The sequence below is a fragment of the Lissotriton helveticus genome, chromosome 5_1, assembly GCF_964261635.1.
Source record: "Lissotriton helveticus chromosome 5_1, aLisHel1.1, whole genome shotgun sequence".
Lineage (NCBI taxonomy): Eukaryota > Metazoa > Chordata > Amphibia > Caudata > Salamandridae > Lissotriton > Lissotriton helveticus.
This window is the reverse complement of record NC_136065.1, coordinates 924,856,784-924,877,592: the sequence shown is the minus strand read 5'-3', so window position 1 is coordinate 924,877,592 and position 20,809 is coordinate 924,856,784. Positions and strand designations below refer to the sequence as shown.

Sequence of the window (20,809 nt, the reverse complement as noted above, 5' to 3'; positions counted from 1 at the left end):
GCTGGTGACATGGGTTTCTAGAACCTTGCCCAAGTAGGGCAGAAGGGAGATGGGACGGTAGTTAGAAGGTGATGAAGGGTCGACACCGGGCTTTTTAAGGATGGGAATAACAGCCGCGAATTTGTGAGCGGTGGGGACCACACCATTGCTGAGTGACTCGTTCAGAAGAGTGAGGGGGGGGTAGGGCAGTTAAGGAAGATTTCTCTCAAAATATGAGCTGGGGCAAAGTCTAGAGGGGAGCCTGACTTTATCTTGTGAAGCAGGGGAAAGAGCGTGACCTCGGTGAGGGGGGGAAAGGAAGTAAATTTGGAAGTGACGGCAGGAGGAGAAGGGTTGGTGAAGGTAGAGGAGGGGGGGGGATATTGGCCTTGCCATTGCAGGCTGCAGAAGCAGTGTAAACTGCTGGTATTCTACTGTGCCCTCACAATGTGTAGCACATTCAAATGCACTGCTTTTGGCATATGTCAGTCACCCCTAGAGAAGGTGTCCTGTGCCCACGAGGCAAGGTGTAGTATATTAAGAGTGTTGACATTTAAGTAGAAGCTTATATGTCTCTATAGTATCTTTACCATTAAAGTACACTATAAGTAATAGGCAGTCCATAGGGTAACATAGGACTTGTACCAGACAGACCCAGGTTGCTAGCTCCATTATAGTTCCACCTAAAAATGTTAAGGTTGGTATCAAACGATGTGCCTTCTCTCCCCTGACATGAATTTAGTGTCAAGGGAAGGCTGGCATGCACCCAGGTGGCACCTTAGAGGTTGCCAACCTGGATGCCCCAGCTTTACTGTGGTCTGGTGTACCAGCCTTTTTCTGTGCCTGCTGCCGCCAAGAGAGAATTCTAACCTCCTGCCAGGCAGTGTGATCACCAAGAGGCAAGAAAAAAGACCTGAGCAGGAAGGAGGTCACAACTCCTCACCCTCAGGCAGGCTAGTGAAGTGACAGATCAGAGCAGTGAGCTTCAAAGGTTCCACCACCTCATATGAATCTGGGCTGTTTCCCTGAGGAGGATACAGCCCTCCCTTTGCCCCAGGCTTTCTTACCCCCAGATAAGGCAGGGAATTACATATGCAGTAGGTGTACACCCCCAGGAAGGCTGGGGACACCTGCAGGGAGGGCTGCCTGATCTGTACACCTAAATCAAATCCTGCTAGCTTTATGGGTTTTGTGTAGAAAAGGGGGCCTACACCACCAGATGTGGTCACCTCCAGGGTGGATTAGCTTGAGGGGCTAGCTGCCTATTGGCCACTAGTTCCCACACCCCTAACTCCCCTAAATCATGGATTTAAGGGACCCTCCTGACACCAGAACCTCAGATCTGAACAACTAACTTCAAAGAAGGAGAGGAGACCTGTGTCGCCAATAACAGGACCTTCCACACTCCACAAAGCAATAGAGGGATACTTTATCCTAAGACAACAGACTACAAAGTGAGTGGACGACCCTCGTCCTTGGCCAAAACTCAACACTCCAGAAGAGAGGGGCTTTTGTGGAAGCCAGAAGCACCCTCAGTCTCCCTTGGACTAGTGGCCCTAGTGCCCTGCAATCGGCAGGTAAAAATACTCACCGGATCAAAAGAACTGCTGGCCAGTGGGCCCTTCGAGGGATACAGATGGTAAAGTGCATTGTGGGAGTTGTAGTCTCACCTTCCATGAAGTGTCAGGTCACTAAGTTACTCCCCTGGACCCAGTGAAGTTCCACAAGCTTTTTGCTGTAGTTACCGCTGATAATGCTTGTTGGTCTTCAGTCCGGTAACCGACTCCCACTCTCGATGCTGCATCTACAGGGAACATTGTGCAACCATCCTCTGACCTCAGCCGCTATGTACCTGTTGTGTTTTTGCTTCTTGCAGCACTGTGTAAGCAGTAAAAACAGAACCACCCACCGCTAACGTTCAGCACCAAGAACAGCCAGAATAACTCTGCACCTGGATTCCACAGGCTAGATAAAATGTATCTGACTGGTGTAGCCTGGTCCTGGGGCCCACATGACCTTACCCCTAAAAGGGTTCCAAGTAACTCGACCTGCAAGTGACCAATTTTCACTAGTGGATTATCCATTAATCACAATGTTATTTTGTCTATGTATTTTACTGCTCTGATTTAATATTACTTAAAAAATCTATGACTACGGTTGTATGTATGCTATTCCATTTGTTTGCTTTCTAAGTGAAGATAAAAATACACTCCATTTTGATAAATTGGTGTCGGTTGTCTCTCGAGTTGTGTCAATTACTTATCATCCATGTTAGTACTCTGAAATGCTTAACATGTGTTCCTCTAGGAAAGCCTGACTGCTCCTTACCACTCTACCAGGACTGATTCAAGGATTTATTAGTGTGAATCCAATGATCATCATAGGGGTATTGTGATAATTTTACATTGTAAGGCTACCCAGTCATCCCGCATAATATTCCACTTTCCTACAAGTATTTAAAGATATATGGGTCATCAATTCCTACCTTAATGCCAATTCGTAAGAGCCTAGGGAATGCAAACAAAGCCTTCAAAATGGGATTCAGCCTCATTAAATGTAATAATTTGTTTATATTATTGTATTCATTTAAAGCAATACATTTAGAGCAATAACTTATAAAAATACAATGTAAGATCAACAGAGCAAGGAACGTACGATTGCCTAATTTATGTAACTACAACAGAAATCTTTTTCATTTTAATGCCTTCATCTAGAGAATCATTTTCGGATTGGTAAAAGACAGGGCTAAATTTAAAATGTGAGTTAATCCTCCAGTTTAGCGGTGCATTAATGGTATTCTGGAAATATAGATTCTTGAAAAAATTAAAAATGTTTATATATTTCATTATTAAGTTTATATTTTGTATTTTCTTTTGTTTTCTAATGAGCTAATAAATTACTAGAGGTTTTCCAGGAATATTTTGTCCATACTTGCACATGAACTTAACCTTAAGTAAAAATTGATAAGCTTTTTTATTGAATTGAATTTTACTTTAATGCAATAATATAGTATAAAATGGTCTTTATTTGTATTAAATTTAAAACTGTATCATTTCATGTATACATAAGATTGTTCCTCTGAAGTTTTCCTTTTATTATCCCCACATGATATTATCAAGGCACTGTCTAAGACTAGGTAATTATTCGAGCTGGTAAATCATAAACGTGGGCAGTAAACTCCGCTGGCAGAATCCACTAAGTTTTGCAACTCTGCGCTCCGTTTGGAGCGCGAAGTTCAGCAGAAAAAAATCCACCATTTCCAGGCAGAGAGGAGTTTACCGGCGTGCGCACTGTCATGGACGTCGAAGGATATATTAGACACTGTTTTGAGGTATTTCATTAATGAGCATTACAAACCTGTGGTATTGATGCTTGATCACGATCACTGACTCATTGTCACGACACGACTCATTGTCACGATCACTGACTCAAGATCACTGACTCATTGTCAGTGAAATTGCTCTCCCACCCTCTCAGCTCCACCATTAAGTGAGGTGCCCCTGCCCCTGCACTCTTGAGTGTTGGTGATCGAGGCCCTCCTCCACCCGCAGGTTTCCCTGCGCCTCATCCCTGGTGGTCCAGTGGACCTCTGTCTCCTTTCTTTCTTTCTGCTCCTTCACTCGTTTTTCTCCCCTTTCTATCTTTCACCTTTCTGCACCTCTGCTGTTTTGCGCCTTATTTCTGCCCATTTCCCTTTCTCTCCCTCTGCTCCTTCACTCGTTTTCACTCGTTTTTTTCCCCTTTCTATCTTTCACCTTTCTGCACCTCTGCTCTTTTGTGCCTTATTTCTGCCCATTTTCCCTTTCTCTCCCTCTGCTCCTTCACTCGTTTTCACTCGTTTTTTTACCCTTTCTATCTTTCACCTTTCTGCTCTTTTCTGCATCTCTGCTCTTCTGTGCCTTATTTCTGCTTATTTTCCCTTTTTTCTTTATCCCTGCTTTCCTCCCTTTACCTTTCCCCGCCGCTGCTGCCCCCGCGGCCCCTCCCCCCCCCCAGCACGACCGGCCCAATCCAGCTCCCCTCCCCGCTCCCGCCTCCCAGCTGTCCAGCCCTCCCCGACCCCTACTTAATGGCGGCCACTGCGGGGACAGGCGAGCAAGACCACTGACTCATTGTCAGTGAAATTGCTCTCCCACCCTTGCAGCTCCACCATTAAGTGAGGTGCCCCTGCCCCTGCACTCTTGAGTGTTTGTGATCGAGGCCCTCCTCCACCCGCAGGTTTCCCTGCGCCTCATCCCTGGTGGTCCAGTGGACCTCTGTCTCCTTTCTTTCTTTCTGCTCCTTCACTCGTTTTTCTCCCCTTTCTATCTTTCACCTTTCTGCACCTCTGCTCTTTTGTGCCTTATTTCTGCCCATTTCCCTTTCTCTCCCTCTGCTCCTTCACTAGTTTTCACTCATTTTTTTCCCCTTTCTATATTTCACCTTTCTGCACCTCTGCTCTTTTGTGCCTTATTTCTGCCCATTTTCCCTTTCTCTCCCTCTGCTCCTTCACTCGTTTTCACTCGTTTTTTTACCCTTTCTATCTTTCACCTTTCTGCTCTTTTCTGCATCTCTGCTCTTCTGTGCCTTATTTCTGCTTATTTTCCCTTTTTTCTTTATCCCTTCTTTCCTCCCTTTACCTTTTCCCGCCGCTGCTGCCCCCGCGGTCCCTCCCCCCCCCAGCACGACCGGCCCAATCCAGCTCCCCTCCCCGCTCCCGCCTCCCAGCTGTCCAGCCCTCCCCGACCCCTACTTAATGGCAGCCACTGCGGGGACAGGCGAGCAAGACCACTGACTCATTGTCAGTGAAATTGCTCTCCCACCCTCGCAGCTCCACCATTAAGTGAGGTGCCCCTGCCCCTGCACTCTTGAGTGTTGGTGATCGAGGCCCTCCTCCACCCGCAGGTTTCCCTGCGCCTCATCCCTGGTGGTCCAGTGGACCTCTGTCTCCTTTCTTTCTTTCTGCTCCTTCACTCGTTTTTCTCCCCTTTCTATCTTTCACCTTTCTGCACCTCTGCTCTTTTGTGCCTTATTTCTGCCCATTTCCCTTTCTCTCCCTCTGCTCCTTCACTCGTTTTCACTCGTTTTTTTCCCCTTTCTATCTTTCGCCTTTCTGCACCTCTGCTCTTTTGTGCCTTATTTCTGCCCATTTTCCCTTTCTCTCCCTCTGCTCCTTCACTCGTTTTCACTCGTTTTTTTACCCTTTCTATCTTTCACCTTTCTGCTCTTTTCTGCATCTCTGCTCTTCTGTGCCTTATTTCTGCTTATTTTCCCTTTTTTCTTTATCCCTTCTTTCCTCCCTTTACCTTTCCCCGCCGCTGCTGCCCCCGCGGCCCCTCCCCCCCCAGCACGACCGGCCCAATCCAGCTCCCCTCCCCGCTCCCGCCTCCCAGCTGTCCAGCCCTCCCCGACCCCTACTTAATGGCGGCCACTGCGCGGCCGCTGCGCGGCTGCGGGCTGCGGGCGCGCCGCTGGTGCACCGAAGGCGCGTCAAAGGCAAGCACGTCTGCGCCCGTCTGCGACCCGTCCGCGACCAGCACCAGGAACCCTGGACTTCCGCCCCGCCAACGCTACGACCCAGCAGCACTCCACGCACTCAACCCAGGCTGCAACAACAACTGCAAGCTAGCATCACCAGCCGACACCCATGGACCCATCAGCTGTCACCGCTGCCGGCACACCTGCAGCACCGCCAAGAACACGGATCCAGCACAAACCGCCCACAAGAACACAACCGAACCGAAGACCCTGCAATGCATCCTCCTCAACGTCCGATCCCTCCCAAACACGCCACAGAAATCTGGGACCTCCTCGACAGCACAACCCCAGACGTAGCATTCTTCACCGAAACCTGGACCAACACCACCTCGGGACCGGACAGCGCCATCGCCATCCCCCAAGGATACAAGATCTCCAGGAAGGACCGCCCCATCCACCCAGGAGGAGGAATCGCCATCGTCCACAAATCCAGCCTCCGCCTGAGCACACTCCCTGACGAGTCCACAGAACTGATGGAACACCTTCACTTCAAGATACTGGCCAGCCCCACCGCAGCCCTCCGAGGAACTCTCATCTACCGACCCCCTGGACCCCGCGGACCCTTCGCCAACTCCATCACGGACATTATCTCCCCGCAGGCCATTGCATCCACCAACTACACCCTGCTGGGAGACCTCAACTTCCACCTCGACAATCAACGGGACCCCAACACCACATCCCTCCTGGACAACCTCCACAACATTGGACTCCGCCAGATCGTGACCGAGCCCACGCACTCAGCAGGACACACCCTCGACCCCCTCTTCACTACAGGAAACTCCATCACCTTCAGCCACACCACCGAACTCCCATGGACCGATCATCGTTGCGTCCACTTCACCTTTAGAACACCCACCATCCACAGACATCAGCACCTGCTTCCACAAAGAAACTGGACCAAAATCACCGATGACCAGCTCACCTCCTCACTCAACAACTCCACCCCAACCATCGCGGAAAACGACGACCCCAACACCGCAGCCCGAACCCTGCATAGATGGATCTCGGACAGCACCAACACCATAGCCCCCCTCAAGAAAAACAACAATACCCGTGCCAAGAAAGCCAGATGGTTTACCACCGAACTTCGAGAGTCCAGGCGCACATGCCGCCGCCTCGAAAAGGCCTGGAGAAACACCAAATCCACAGAAGCCCACAACAACTTCAGAGCCGCCACCAACGCCCACCATCAACTCATCAGAGAAACGAGGAAAAAAGCGATTGAAGACAGAATCTCCACCCACGCACACAACAGCAAGGAACTCTTCAGCATCATCAAGGAGTTCGCCCAACCCACCAGCGAGTCTACCGACATCCCTCCCTCACAAGACCTCTGCGACAAACTCAGCATCTTTTTCCACCACAAAATCAAGAGCATCTACGACAACTTCGACGAAAACAACCAACACACTGAACCCTCACCAACGACCCCCGGCACCCGGAAACCAGCGATTGATGACTGGACAGCCCTCACCACCGAAGACACACTGAAGACAATGAAGTCAATCCACTCAGGGGCCCCCACGGACCCCTGCCCCCACCACATCTTCAACAGAGCCGCCAACACCATCGCACCCATGCTCCGCCAAACCATCAACCGCTCCCTGGCGACCGCCTCATTCCCCGACGACTGGAAACACGCCGAGGTCAACCCCCTCCTAAAGAAACCCTCAGCGGACCCCACCGACCTCAAAAACTACAGACCCATCTCCCTGCTCCCGTTCCCAGCGAAAGTCATCGAGAAAGCCATCAACAGCCAACTCGCCACATTCATTGAAGAACACAACATCCTCGACTCCTCCCAATCCGGCTTCAGAAAAAACCACAGTACGGAAACCGCCCTCCTCGCCGCAACAGACGACATCCGCACCTTACTGGACAAAGGAGAAACAGTAGCCCTCATCCTCCTCAACCTATCAGCGGCGTTCGACACAGTCTCCCACCGCACCCTAATACGCAGACTCTACGATGCAGGAATCCAGGACAAGGCCCTCGACTGGATCTGCTCCTTCCTCTCCAGCAGGACGCAGCGGGTCAGACTCCCCCCTTTCCTCTCGGACCCACACCTATCACCTGCGGAGTCCCCCAGGGCTCCTCCCTCAGCCCGACGCTTTTCAACGTCTACATGGCTCCACTTGCCCCCATCGTCAGAACCTACGGACTCAACATCGTGTCATATGCAGACGACACCCAGCTCATCCTCTCCCTATCCAACGAGCCCAACACCGCCAGACGCAACTTTCGAGAAGGCATGGAAGCCGTCGCCAACTGGATGAAAAACAGATGCCTACAACTAAACACCAACAAAACAGAAGTACTCATCATGGGCCCAAACCCCGACGCCTGGAGTGACACCTGGTGGCCCACCGCCCTCGGCAACCCGCCAACCCCCACAGACCACGCACGCAACCTGGGAATCATCCTGGACTCCGAGCTCAAAATGGACCGCCAGATCAACTCTGTCGCATCTTCCTGCTTCCACACCCTCCGCCTCCTTCGTAAGACCTTCAAATGGATCCCCCTCGAACACCGAAAGACAGTCACTCACGCCCTGGTCACCAGCAGACTCGACTACGGCAACGCACTCTACGCCGGAATAAACAAAAACCTCATCCGCAAGCTACAGAACATCCAGAACGCCGCAGCAAGACTGGTCCTCAACCTGCCAAAACACTGCCACATCTCCCAGCACCTGCGCACACTCCACTGGCTCCCGTCGAGGCGAGAATCACCTTTAAGATGCACACCCACGCACACAATGCCCTCCACGTCACCGGACCAGCATACCTGAACAGCCGACTCAAATTCCACGCACCCCAAAGGACCCTACGATCAGCCCAGCTTTCCTACGCTGTGGTCCCACGCACCAGAAAGACCAGATCGGGAGGCCGCTCCTTCTCCTTCCTCGCGGCCAAAGCAGGGAACGCCCTTCCGCTCCACCTCAGACAGACAACATCGCTCCCCATCTTCGCAAGAAACCTCAAAACCTGGCTCTTCGACAGACCCCCTCCTTGATGGAATGGAACCTGCACCCCCCCCAACACCCCCCCACCCCTAGCGCCTTGAGACCCTTACGGGTGAGTAGTAGCGCTTTAACAAACTCCTGATTGATTGATTGATTGATTGATGCTTGTTTCAGCACAGTTAGCAGTTGACAAGCAGTTCGTCTGTTGCCAATGACTGCTTCAACTCTGCTTCAGTCCTGACGTCACTGCAGCTCTTGAGGCGGGACAGTTCAGTAGGGGGAAATGACAGCACGGTTCAGAGGTGGTAGAGCAAGCACTTGTGTGTACATTGTACATGTAACACATGTCGAAAGGCAACATGGCGGATTCTGAAACCGAGAAGTTTAACTGCTCCTGAGCAGGTAACTAACTTTCCAGCAGGGCTGGGAGGTGGCAGTAGAGAATATAGACTCTGCCAGGGCTCAAGCAAATAAAGGCAAGGAAGAGGAACAGGCTGCATGACAGAGAGACGGCTAGAGTGTGTGCATGCCTGAAGGAGAGCCTAAATGAGAGAGGGCGAGGAGGCCGGCAGCATAGCTTCGGCTCAAGGGAAGAGGGACCTGGGACTTGAAGGCAACTTTGCCAGAAAACCTTCATGGCGTCCTTCTAATTTAGCAATCCCAGGTAGAGTCTAGGGATGGCAGAGCAATACTACGCCCACTCACGGAACTCCGCGGTATTCTGCTGAGTTTTTATGTTGGTCCGTGGAACTCGCAAGCTACACCCAGCCTTAGCTCTAAGTAAAAAGGGAGGCCTGGGCGGAGTTTGCGGAGCTCCACCAAGTCCAAAAAAAAACCTGCTGCGCTGTGTGGTGCTCCGCATGCGGTAGTGTGCGTTAGATAAATGCAGCTCGCCGTGATTTTCAGCACTGGGTGATTGTGCACACTGTGCAATGCTCGGGAACGGCGCCATGCACAGCGCAAGCAGGCGCAGCTTCCTTTCTGCCACTTGATTACATTTTCTACTTGAGAAGCAGCTTTCTCAGCGTGGACGGTTTCTCAACCAGAGTGGTCGCGAGCATATGCGACCACTCGCAATGAGAAATACGACTGCCCGTGTTTCATAAAGCTTTTATTCGATTTGTACATACAAATCATACAAGCATAATAAAATACACAGTTAAAACTTTAAAAATCACCATATAAACATGTGTAGGAAAGGAGGTGGGAAGCTGTGCAAAAGGCTAGTGGGCAAAAAATAAGAAGTGATCTTGCATATTTAAATCAACATGCTGTTACAAAATACAAGACACTCATAAATGGACAGACAGGAAATCAATAAGGTTTACACAATAGACATTTCCTGGCAGCTGTACATATCGTTTGAATAATCATAACACACTATGGACATCAACAATTAAAAATTACCTTGGTTAAAAAAGAAAAAGAAGTTATTATAAAAATTAGTAACTCGTAATTACAGACAGGAATGTAAAAAGAAGAATAGCAGCATAATACAATTCCTGGCAGCTGTATTACAGCCGTGTTAAAAAATCTTGCCGGGAGGTTGATTTTCTTTGCTCACGTTTGCCAACTTCAGGTTGATGATCGTGAATGAGGAAAAATCTCACCGGGAGGTGGATTTTCCTCGCTTGCCAATATGATGGTGACAAGCGCAAGCGAGAAAAAAAACTACGGTACACGGACTGGAGTTTTTCGGAACTCTGCAAGCTTCATGTAAAGTGGAAAGTGGAAAACTCCGCAAACTCCGCGAGCACAGTAAAGTTCACCACCCAGGCTTACAAGTGCAGAGGCAGAGCAATTAGCATGCTATTTTAAGTAGTGAAGTAGTTAAGATCAGTTATGCAGCAAGCACATAAATTAAGCTCCCTATGCTCAGCATTTGAAAGAAAATATGAAATTGTGGCAGAAATTCAGGGGATATTTCTAGTAAAAAGAGAGTTTCATTTACTGCCCCCCCTCCCCCATGACAGACCATAAAGTTCTACTCCCAACACATTTTGATTCTCTGAGAATAGTGGGCATTCCCTTTGGCCATATGCAGCAAGAACGCCAATGCCTGCTGTTCACAGAGGTCCTTTAAAACAAGGCTAGGCCCTGTGCCCACCAACCATGCAGCTGTAACCAGTCTCCAAGCTCAACTTTCCAAAAAGTCCCACTGTCCATAGCCTTTTGCCATGCAAAGAGGGGTTGGCTGCAAGAAATGTCTGAAGGATAGACCCTGTACCAACCTTGCATGGTCAAATACTTCCCCACCCCCATGTTGGGTCTTCAGCAATGCACAGCAGAGGTTTGTCATAGTGTCTAACTGAAGGCTAGTCCTGGCATCCACCTCAGATTAAACCAAACTCTCCTGCACAGAACCCTTAGCTGTGTGTAGGAGGGTTAGTCACAGGGCTGGATCCCATCCCTTGTGGCCATACACATTTGAGAATGCCCATGTTAAATTTCTGTGCAGCTAATGCTACTGTGCATGGCTTCAGCTGTGTGCAGTGGGGTGTTAACCAGCACCACTATGTACCTACGGTTACTGCCCACAGCATTAGGCCATGAACAACAGGGTCAGCTACAGGGCCTGTTCCTTAGGCAGATTATGCACCCTACCCCTACCTGGATATAATTCACTGTGTAAAGCTACCAGTCGTTATATTTTTGTGGCACACACCTACTGTCCCTCTTTTGCCATTTGCAACAAGGATGCACACACCCACAACAACTTTTGAGCACAGGGCCTTGCCGACAGCTAAGTTAAAGGGGGCAGGGTAAAAAGTAATTTCATTTTTTAATACCTTTCGGGATGTTTGCCAATTTGCATTAAATTTGGCAGATGGTTAGCAGGCTAAGTTCAGTTCCAGTATTTCAAGTTTCATGCAGATGTGTTAGACAAAAACAAAGGTATAAATGAATCAAGGCTTTTACTTTCCCCATATGCCAGCACTGGGCTTTGACCGTTATGGATCTGCTCAAAAGGGCATGGCCACGATGGCGACCAACATGGCCTCATGGCACTGAAGCTCAGCGTCTGGGCTCCCGACATCACAGGATACCAGACAACTACTGCCGAGTTTAGGACCTGGAGGGGTATCCATGGTTCCGGATACATGATCGGCCCCCACTGACATGCAAACGCTGATGCCCATGTGGTGCAAGGCGGGGGCAGGTGAGGCTGGCGTAGCAGGCCTAGCTAGCCTCAAAAGTCCCACAGTTACAGGGACCCTGGACGGGCTTGTAGCCCAGGCTGCTGAGCCCCTGCTGGGCCGTGCCACCCATCGAGACCGGAGTCACCTGTTCATCTGCGGACGGGGTGCAGGGGCCGCCTACAGGGCAATACTAATAGTTGGTGCTCTCTCCGACCCCCTACATATCGATCTACAGGTGGATGGCAGAGGCCTGATTCGGACCAGCTGAAAAGACCCCGAGGGCTGAGGTGTGTAGTGGGGAGAGCAGAGTGGACCACATGGTCTGTGGTGGCCTGACCACCTGCACGGCGGAGGAGCAGGGATTGGCATTGCTGGGAAAGCCATTCTCACCAGGTGAGTTGCTGTTGCTGTGACAGGGGTGCTGGGCAGCAGTGCTGCTTGTGATCGGGCCACAGTTTGAGTGGAGGTGGGCACGCGGCCCCGGTGCGCTGACCCTCCCTCACCCCCAGCCTCCTCAATTGGAAGATGGCAGCAGCCACATAGGAAATAGAGGTCTGCCCCATGCTCTTCCTGGATGCTGCATGATGATTGCCTGTGAGGGCCTCAAAAGAGTGATGTGGTGGTCGGCCGTGGAAGTACAGTTTGCGCTGTTATATATAATCATGCTGAGCTGTGGGGCGACTGCTTTTGGACAGTTATGCTTGGTGTGGAGGCATGCTTGGTGGCTGTGGGACTGGCCGGCATCACCATGTGCCGATCAGACCTCAAGTAGCATAAGCTGCAGTCTGAGCACCCTGGGGAGCGAGAGGAGACGGATGCGCCTAGTGAGATGTCGAAGGCAGTGGGGGGCTCCCAGACAACATTGCAGCCAGTCGCAGTGGAGGCTCTAATGTCAGAGATCCGGGTAGGATCCCAGGCTATGGACTCCAGGTTTGACAGGGTTTCTGACAGATTGTATAGTATGGCGGAGTGCCTGGACAGCCACCAAGCCAGGATTAAAGGCGCAGAGGAACGGGTTTCGACATTGGAGGATGGGACAACCACCACTGCAAAGCGCCTTGGGAAGGTGGAATGTCAACTAAAAACAGCAGCCCTAAAGAATGAAGACCTAGAAGCCAGGTCGCGCCACAATAACCTTTGCATCACAAGTGTGTTGGGGTCCACCGCCACAGGAAAAATTGATCAGTTTGTCGAGAACCTATATGTGGCGTTGTTTTGTTGTGAGGCCTTTTCCTCAGCATTCCTTGTTGAGCGTGTGCACCGCACGTTGGGGACCCAAACCTCCCCCGGGGCGGCCCGCAGCCCATCATTGCGCAAATGCTCAACTTCAGGAATAGGGACACCACTCTCCATCTGGTGCTTAAACGTGGCTACATCTACTTTCAGGGAATGATGCTAAAGTTCTACCCGAACTTCACCCTGATGGTGCAGGAGGCATGCCGCAAGTTTGTTGCAGTGAAGGCGATACTCAGGAGTATGGGCCTGAGATATGGCATGTTCTACCCGGCATGGCTGCGCGTCGAAGTCCAGGAGGGGAAAACACGTGTGTTTGACATACTAGCCGAGGTCCATGAATTCTGCAAGAAACACGCCAGAGATCGCCGAAATGTCCCGGAGGGATCCCGTCTTGGTCCCCTCCTGACCTGCAGACCATGAGCAGCTCTGATCTCTTTACAGCGCACTGATGACCACTGCCCACCAGGCTTTGATCATTATCTCGCCTCAATTAGACACTTATTCTAAAAAGGGAGTTGGATGTTGGTGTGTTGCCTCCCCCCACGGTGTACACCAGTTTGTTCACAATATCACCTGGGGTTTTTTCTTTGTACTGTTTCTCAATGAGTTGTTCCCCGGCATTGTTTTACCCAGGATGGGTGGGGATTGTTTTCTCAGTTTTTCTCCGTGCACAAACTCACAGTTATGTATGTACTCTCGCTACCAGTGAGTTCCTTCATTGCACTTGCGCTCATACCTATCCTTATCTCTACCGCTGCTCGGATACTCGATATACTCCTCATGCCCTTCAACATTAAAGGTATTAACAATTCCCGCAAAGGTAAATTGGTACTGCAGTACTTGACCAGGCACGGGGTTAAAATCCCATTTTTGCAGGAAACCCATGAGTTCTGGCGGCCCTACTTCTTATTCCTCCACATGGGGCCCACATCAGTACTATTCAAATTACAGTTCATATTCCCTTGGGGTCTGTATATTAATTCACAGAACAATTACCTTCACCCCCCCTACAGTTAGTCAGATACAGACGGGAGATATGTGGCTGTAGTAGGCTGTGTTGCGTGCCAGCTGGTACCCTTGTTGAACATCTAAGCACCAAATGTCGACTTACCTGAGTTTTTCCACACTTTGGGACACTACTCAACTGGACAGATGCAGACCACATTGTCATTGGAGGGATTTCAATGTATGCTTTGATCTGGATGTGGCCTCCTCAGCGAGGGCCCCAAGTGGCAAACCATGGGCCACACGTATTCTGTGCGATATTTGATCTTCACATTCCCTCAGAGACGAATGGCGGCATAGACATGCACAGACCCCGATCTACACCTTTTAATCTGCCCCTCATGGTACCTTGTTCCACCTGGTCTATTGGTTCCTCTACCCCTCGCTCCTTCCCTGGCTGGGTGAGGTAACATGCTTACCCCGCACATTGTCGGACCACACTCCAGTTCATGTGGTTCTTGCAGTGCCACTCATGGCTGGTGCGTTGAGGGCGTGGCGCTTCCCCAGTCAATCTCTCATGGACCCAGTTTTTCGGGATGCACTCAGCATAGCCTTAATTGACTATTTCAACCTCAACCTGGGTACAGTATCTACGCATGCCACCTTGTGGGAGGCATTCAAGGCATAAACCTGTGGTAGAGTGACCACCAAACATGGCGGCATCCTGCAGGGCACTCGATGCTCCTTGGAATGTGTGGAGAAGACACTCCAGGATCTTGATGCAGCGACACTGAGGGAGGGGCGGCGGTGCAGTTCATGGGGAAACATGTGAGTGAGCACCAATACGGCAAGGGAGAGCAGCCTGGTTGCACCCTGGCAAGACTTCTCTGCCCATGGCAGGGAAGTGATTACATATCAGAGCTCGCCCTCGAGGATGGCACACGCAGCTCGGATGGAAAGCAGATACTCACAGAACTACTGCTGTACTACATGCACATATACACGTACCGATGTGCCCGGAAAGATGGTGTTCTGGAGGAATATCTCAAGGAGATCGCCATGGTTTGGCTAGCCACCCCACAGCAGCGGTTCCTTAGTGAACCCATAGCAGTGGAGAAGATTGTCTCAGCCATTGACTCCATGGATGGCTTGAAGGCTCCGGGATCAGATGGGTTTACAGGTGCATTTTATAAAGCGTATAAACATCTGCTTGCCCCTTGCCTGTTTGAGCATTACGCTGAGTCACTGGAGGATGGAGTCCTCCCCCCACACTACGCGAGACCATTGTAGTCTTACTGCTGAAGCCAGGCAAAGACCCGCAACAGTCAGTCGTACAATTATCCCTCCTGAACTTCGACAATAAAATTCTTGTGTAGGTCCTGGCCACTAGGCTGTCGCTTCTCCTTGAGACCATCATCTCCCCACTCCAGAGGGGGCTTTCAGCCTGATTCATCAACGGGACGTTTTGCGTGGCCCTAATAGCGAATAATAGCGACTCGCTATCAAGGACACGCAAAACGGTATTCATGAATAATTTAGAGAAAATAAAGCGAATCGCACGCGGCCGCAAATACCGGTTGCGACTATCGAAAATCGCATAAAAAACGCTATTTCCGGCAACATCCGTGTCGGAATTGCGAATTCTCTAATAGCGAGATCGTCAATAGCGGGACCTCAAATAGCGCGAGATCGGGAAAACGGGAAGTCGCATGTCGAGCACAGCGATGACGTCACAACCAGGAAGCAGCCAGGGCTCACCCCCATACACCACAGTGAGGCAGACCTCGAGTCAGCAACTGGGAGAGCTCCAGCAAATCTGTCAGGAAACTACTCAGCAAGTACAGTGCAGCAATGTCTGAGGAGGCTGTTCCTGGGCCCAGCAACACCACAGGGCGGAAGAGAAAGTTAAAATTCTCCGAGCAGGAGCTGGAGCATTTAATAGAGGGGGTGGTGGCCAACCACTCCAAACTGTTTGGGAAGGACTCTAGGAGGGTGGCAGAACAGGAAAAACGCAGGATCTGGCAGGGTATAGCGTCCACGGTGAACTCCGTGGGTGTGGCGGACAGGTCACAGGACGAACTGAAAAAACGCTGGTACGACCTCCGAGGTCGTGCCAAAGAGAGGGTGGCTGAGCGCCTTGGAGAATCATCGGGCACAGGAGGGGGAGAACCTACAGTCCCTCCAAACACCCCCATGGAGGACCAAGTAGAGAACACACTGGAGATAGAGGCGGTCATCGGAGTGACTCATATGGACTCATCCCGCACCACCCAAGACACCCGAGGTAAGTGGCATGCGACTGCGACCCTGTCCCCTATGAATGTCCATGACCAATTAGCCTCCCATATTGTTCCATAGTCATGCCATCGTTCCACATCAGGTAATGCCCTGAAGCATTGTGGGACATGTAGTGTGGCCACAATGTAGATTTACCACAATGCAGCCAGACAGGTTCCAAAGTACGCAAAGCCATAGCCAGTCAGGGAATGTCACCCAGCATGCATGTAGCAACTGCACGTGTGACAGATACATGCAACTAATGAACGTCCACTTCCCCTCACAGGTGGTGCAGACAGCAGCGACAGCGAGAGGCTGCAAATAGATGAGGAGGCACCGGATGAGGAGGAGGTGCCGCCACATACACAGCCACCAGCCCCTGCCCTAGCAACTACTCCTGCAGCCAGGTCCACCACCAGTGTGCCTCCTGCGTCTGGCGCAGCAAATACTTCCGCAGCCAGGTCCACCACCAGTGTGCCACCAGCCCCTGCCCCAGCAAATACTTCCGCAGCCAGGTCCACCACCAGTGTGCCACCAGCCCCTGCCCCAGCAAATACTTCCGCAGCCAGGTCCACCACCAGGGTGCCTCCAGCCCCTGCCGCACTAACAACGCCTGCCGTGACACCACCAGCAGCTGGTGCTTCTACATCAGGGCCTGCGACAGCGGCAACACAGCGGCCACCCACTGTGTCAGGCCAGCAGAGCAGGCGTGGCACGCCTCGCCTGCAGACCAATGCACCTAGCAGCAGGAGGGGGAATGGACCGGAGCTGGTGAGAGTGAGCGTGGAAAGACGCATGCTCCGTATACATCAGCTGCAAGCACGGCAGCAAGGTGCCATACAGCTACAGCTGTACAACATTGGGCGCAATGTTGCCGGAGTGGGGGACCAGATGGACCGCATGACGGCAGCCATGGAAGGTGTGGGTAAGGGAATGGCCAGCATGACTGCAGCCATGGCAGGTGTGGGGGAGGGTATGGTCCGCATGACTGCAGCCATGGTGGCCAGCACTGCTGCAAATACATCGCAGCGCAACGCAGCACGCCGCCGCCACCGGCAGCTATTGACCAGGCTGACCGCCTACACCAGGTCCAATTATATCATTAGCAATGCCACAGCACAGTTGTCGCGGCGGTCCCTTGCGCAGCAGCAGCAGCTCATCCAGTGCTGCGAGGATGTGGCCAGGGTCCTTGAGCACCTGACCAGTGCTGTGACAGCACTACACCGTCCTGCTCTACCTGCCACTGTTGGGGGTGATGATGCCAGTGAGGGGACATCTAGTGTGAGCAGCCACTCTGCCTCACACGTAGGGGCACTCAGGCGCAGCACCAGGCCCACAGCAGCTGCACGTGCCATGGATGAGGATGAGCCACAGAGGCGTTTGGGTGGTACGCGCAGGAGGCGCACATGACTTTCTATGACTCTTACAGGCACAGGCTGAGTATAAGCCTGCCCTGTCCTTTCACACAGCAGTATGCTGAAATACTGTTAGCAAAGACAACATTTAAAGTGGTACCATTATTGTGAATGAAACAATTATATTTATTTTAGCAGCACACATTGGCGTAGTGTCATTATTGATTTCTGCATGCATTTGTGATTTGTGGGGTGAGGGTAGAGGGTGCATCAGAAACTGTTCAGTGTGATGTGGTTGCGACGTCTGTGGCCTTCAGCAGGATTCTCCCCGTGTGCATGGCGCGCATGAGCAGGTGGCCGGTCGTCCCCTTCAGATTCACTGCCAGATATGTCGACAGGTATCCGGCGCTTGGTTGCAATGTTATGAAGTATTGCGCAGACAGCCACAATGCGGCAGCACATTGCAGGACTGTAATACATGGCCCCACCTGTCTTGTGCAGTATGCGGAACCTGCTTTTGAGAAACCCAAATGTCCTTTCTATGCAGTTCCTTGTCCGAATGTGCGCAACATTGTAGCGCCGTTGCTGGGGTGTAGCAGGGTTGAGGTATGGGGTGAGGAGGTAATCACGGAGGGCGTAGCCACTGTCACCTGAATGAGAGGAGCTGAGGGTGACTCCCTGTGCTGCGCTGCTACTTCATAGCAATGTGACATTGTCGACAAAGTGTACTTACCAAGTAGGTGTCCTTCCCCAAAGTCTCCCCTGGCCAGTCGTGTGTGGAGGCCGCTGTGCCGGAATATATAGGAGTCATGGGTACTCCCTGGGTACTGGGCCACAATGTCAGTGATGTAAGTCTTGGCATTGCAGACCATCTGTATGTTGAGGGAGTGGTAGGACTTCCGATTGCGGAACATATACTCCGTGGCAGCTGGTGGGCAGATGGCGACGTGGGTACAGTCTATGCATCCGAGTACATGTGGAAAATGTGCTACATTGTAGAATTGTAGCTTGGTCAAGTCCAATTCCTGTTGGCTGGTGGGAAATTTTATGTATCGGTGTAGCTGGGTAAGCATAGCGTCAACAAAAGTCTTGAGGCAGCGTGACATGGTGGGCTGGGATATCCCCCCAGCAGCCGCTACTATCCCCTGGAAGCTCCCAGAGGCCAGGAGGTGCAGGCTACACAATACCTGCACATGTGTAGGCACCGCATTGGTACGCCTTGTTGGGTGCTGCATCAGGGGATCAAGGTCGTGTATGAGCTGGATTATCATTTCCCCATTCAGCCTGTATTTTGCATATATCTGCTCTCTTGTTTGGCCCAGCAAGGTGACCCGCTGGCGGAATATCCTCTCCTGGATCTGGCCTCTCCTCCGTGCTGCTCGCTGTAGCCTTCGGCGCCTGACGACCATGTACATTCCTGGCATTGTGGAGCTCCTAATGCAGCTGCTGAATGTCCTTATGTGTGATTGGTCAGGCCTGAACCTGTTACTGATTGGCCAACTGTTTATTGAAAAAAAATTTCCATGGCTTTTATGGTTACCACCTGCTTTGAGTTGTCCTTAATTTGCGCCGCGCAAACAGCGATTTTTGGGTTTTTCTCTATTTGCGGTATTTCATGAATACCGATTGCGATTGTATAGCGAAACCGCAATTTATTTCGCATAATCCGTGGATTGTCGCATTTTCCGATTCGCTAATGCTCTCCTACCGGGATTCTGCGAATATTATTGCGTATTCGCTATTATGTGTTTGCGATTTAATGATGAATGCCGATTACCGACATTGCGCCCGCAATTGCATTTTCGCAGCGATTGCGGGCGCAATTTAGCTTGATAAATCAGGCTGTTAGTCCTTCATGTTCCACCTCTATAAAATTGTGCACGCTGTTCTCTGTTTTCCTCAGGGTCTCACCGGAGATCACAGCGGTGTTGGCCCTGTTGGATGCAGAGAAACTTTTTGACTCGCTGAAGTGGCCCTTTCTGTGGGCAACCCTGCGGAAGCTCGGGCTGCCACATGGATTCACGACCCTAATCTAGCTTCTCTATTCCAGATGATGGCATGCACCTGAGCCAACGGTTCCCTGATGGCTCAGTTTGCACTGGCAAGGGGCACGAGGCAGGGCTGTCTCCTCTCCCCATTGCTGTTTATAATAGCAAAGGATCCCCTGGTCCAGGACTCCAAGAATGACATCTATGGCACAGACAGCAATTTGGAAAAGGTCTGCTGTTGCTGTCCTATAAGCAGATGACATTTTGCTTTTTTTCCAGCATTCCGTGGACAATCTGGGCCCAGTGTTACGTGAAGTACAACAATTCGGTCAGTTTTCGGGACTCCAAATAAACTGGAGCAAGTCTGAGCTAATTTCCCAGTGACTTCCCACTGCGCTGGTGTACGGACACGGTCACATATCTGGGTATCCAGGTTCACCATGATAAGGAGAAGGTTCTTCACCTAAACTATGGCCCTGCGGTGGATAAACAGACCTCTTAGATCGAAAGATGGATTCAACTGCCATTGTCAACAGCGGGGCGTAGAGCGATAATTAAAATGATCGTCCTACCCCAGTTCCTCTACCTCTTTTTTAACATTCCCATACTGATTACAAATTACTTCTTTGCCACTCTGAGGGGGGTATTGTTGTGACTAGTCTGGGCGGGTCATAGGCCGCAGATTGGATGGCGGATGCTTACTCTGCCGCGTGGGTGGGGGGTTTCAGGGTACCCCACTGACACCTCTCCTATCTAACAGCTCAATGCCAGTACACATATCAGTGGCACCACAGCGATGCCAGACTTCCATACAGTAGAATAGGCAGGGAACTTGCTGCTCCCCTCCTCTTAATGCTTTGCTCCCCCTGGGGGTATCTTTGGACCCCAGAGACATCCAGCCACTCTCCTCCACCTGTTGGGCGTGGCACCGATATTTGGGTGTAGAGAGTTTGTACTTGCCCACGTTCCCACCAATGACAGACTCTGCCGTCAAACGCACACTCAATAGATTTGTGTTGTGCACCATGAGTGACCTGTTTTCCACAGGGCATGTGGCATCTTGGTCAGAGGATGCCTGCTTTGTAGACGCCACCCCCTTGGATCGATTAATTTTGCATCGGGTACAGAGCGCCTTGAGGGCGCTGGTCCCCACTTACCCCTTAGCTCCCACGGAGTTCAACCCCCTCATCGCCCTCTTTGAAGACGACACTGGTGGACACAAGGGGCACGATTTATAAAAAGTAATCTGAGACAAAATCCTAACTTTACGACTTTCGGTATTCACAGAAGGCATTTATGAGTACTAAAGTTAGAATTTTGTCAGAGTTAATCTTACATGTTGGTCTTTAGTTAAACTTAAGACAAACTTAACTTTACTGAGACAAAATCCTAACTTTACGACTAGGA

General features: G+C 51.1%; 1 protein-coding gene across 1 annotated transcript in view; it reads left to right on the top strand.

Moving 5' to 3' along the window:
* SLC35G1 (solute carrier family 35 member G1) overlaps positions 1-20,809 on the top strand; it is a 209,947-nt gene that overhangs the window by 168,145 nt on the left and 20,993 nt on the right. The gene's annotated exons all lie outside the window — the stretch shown is intronic.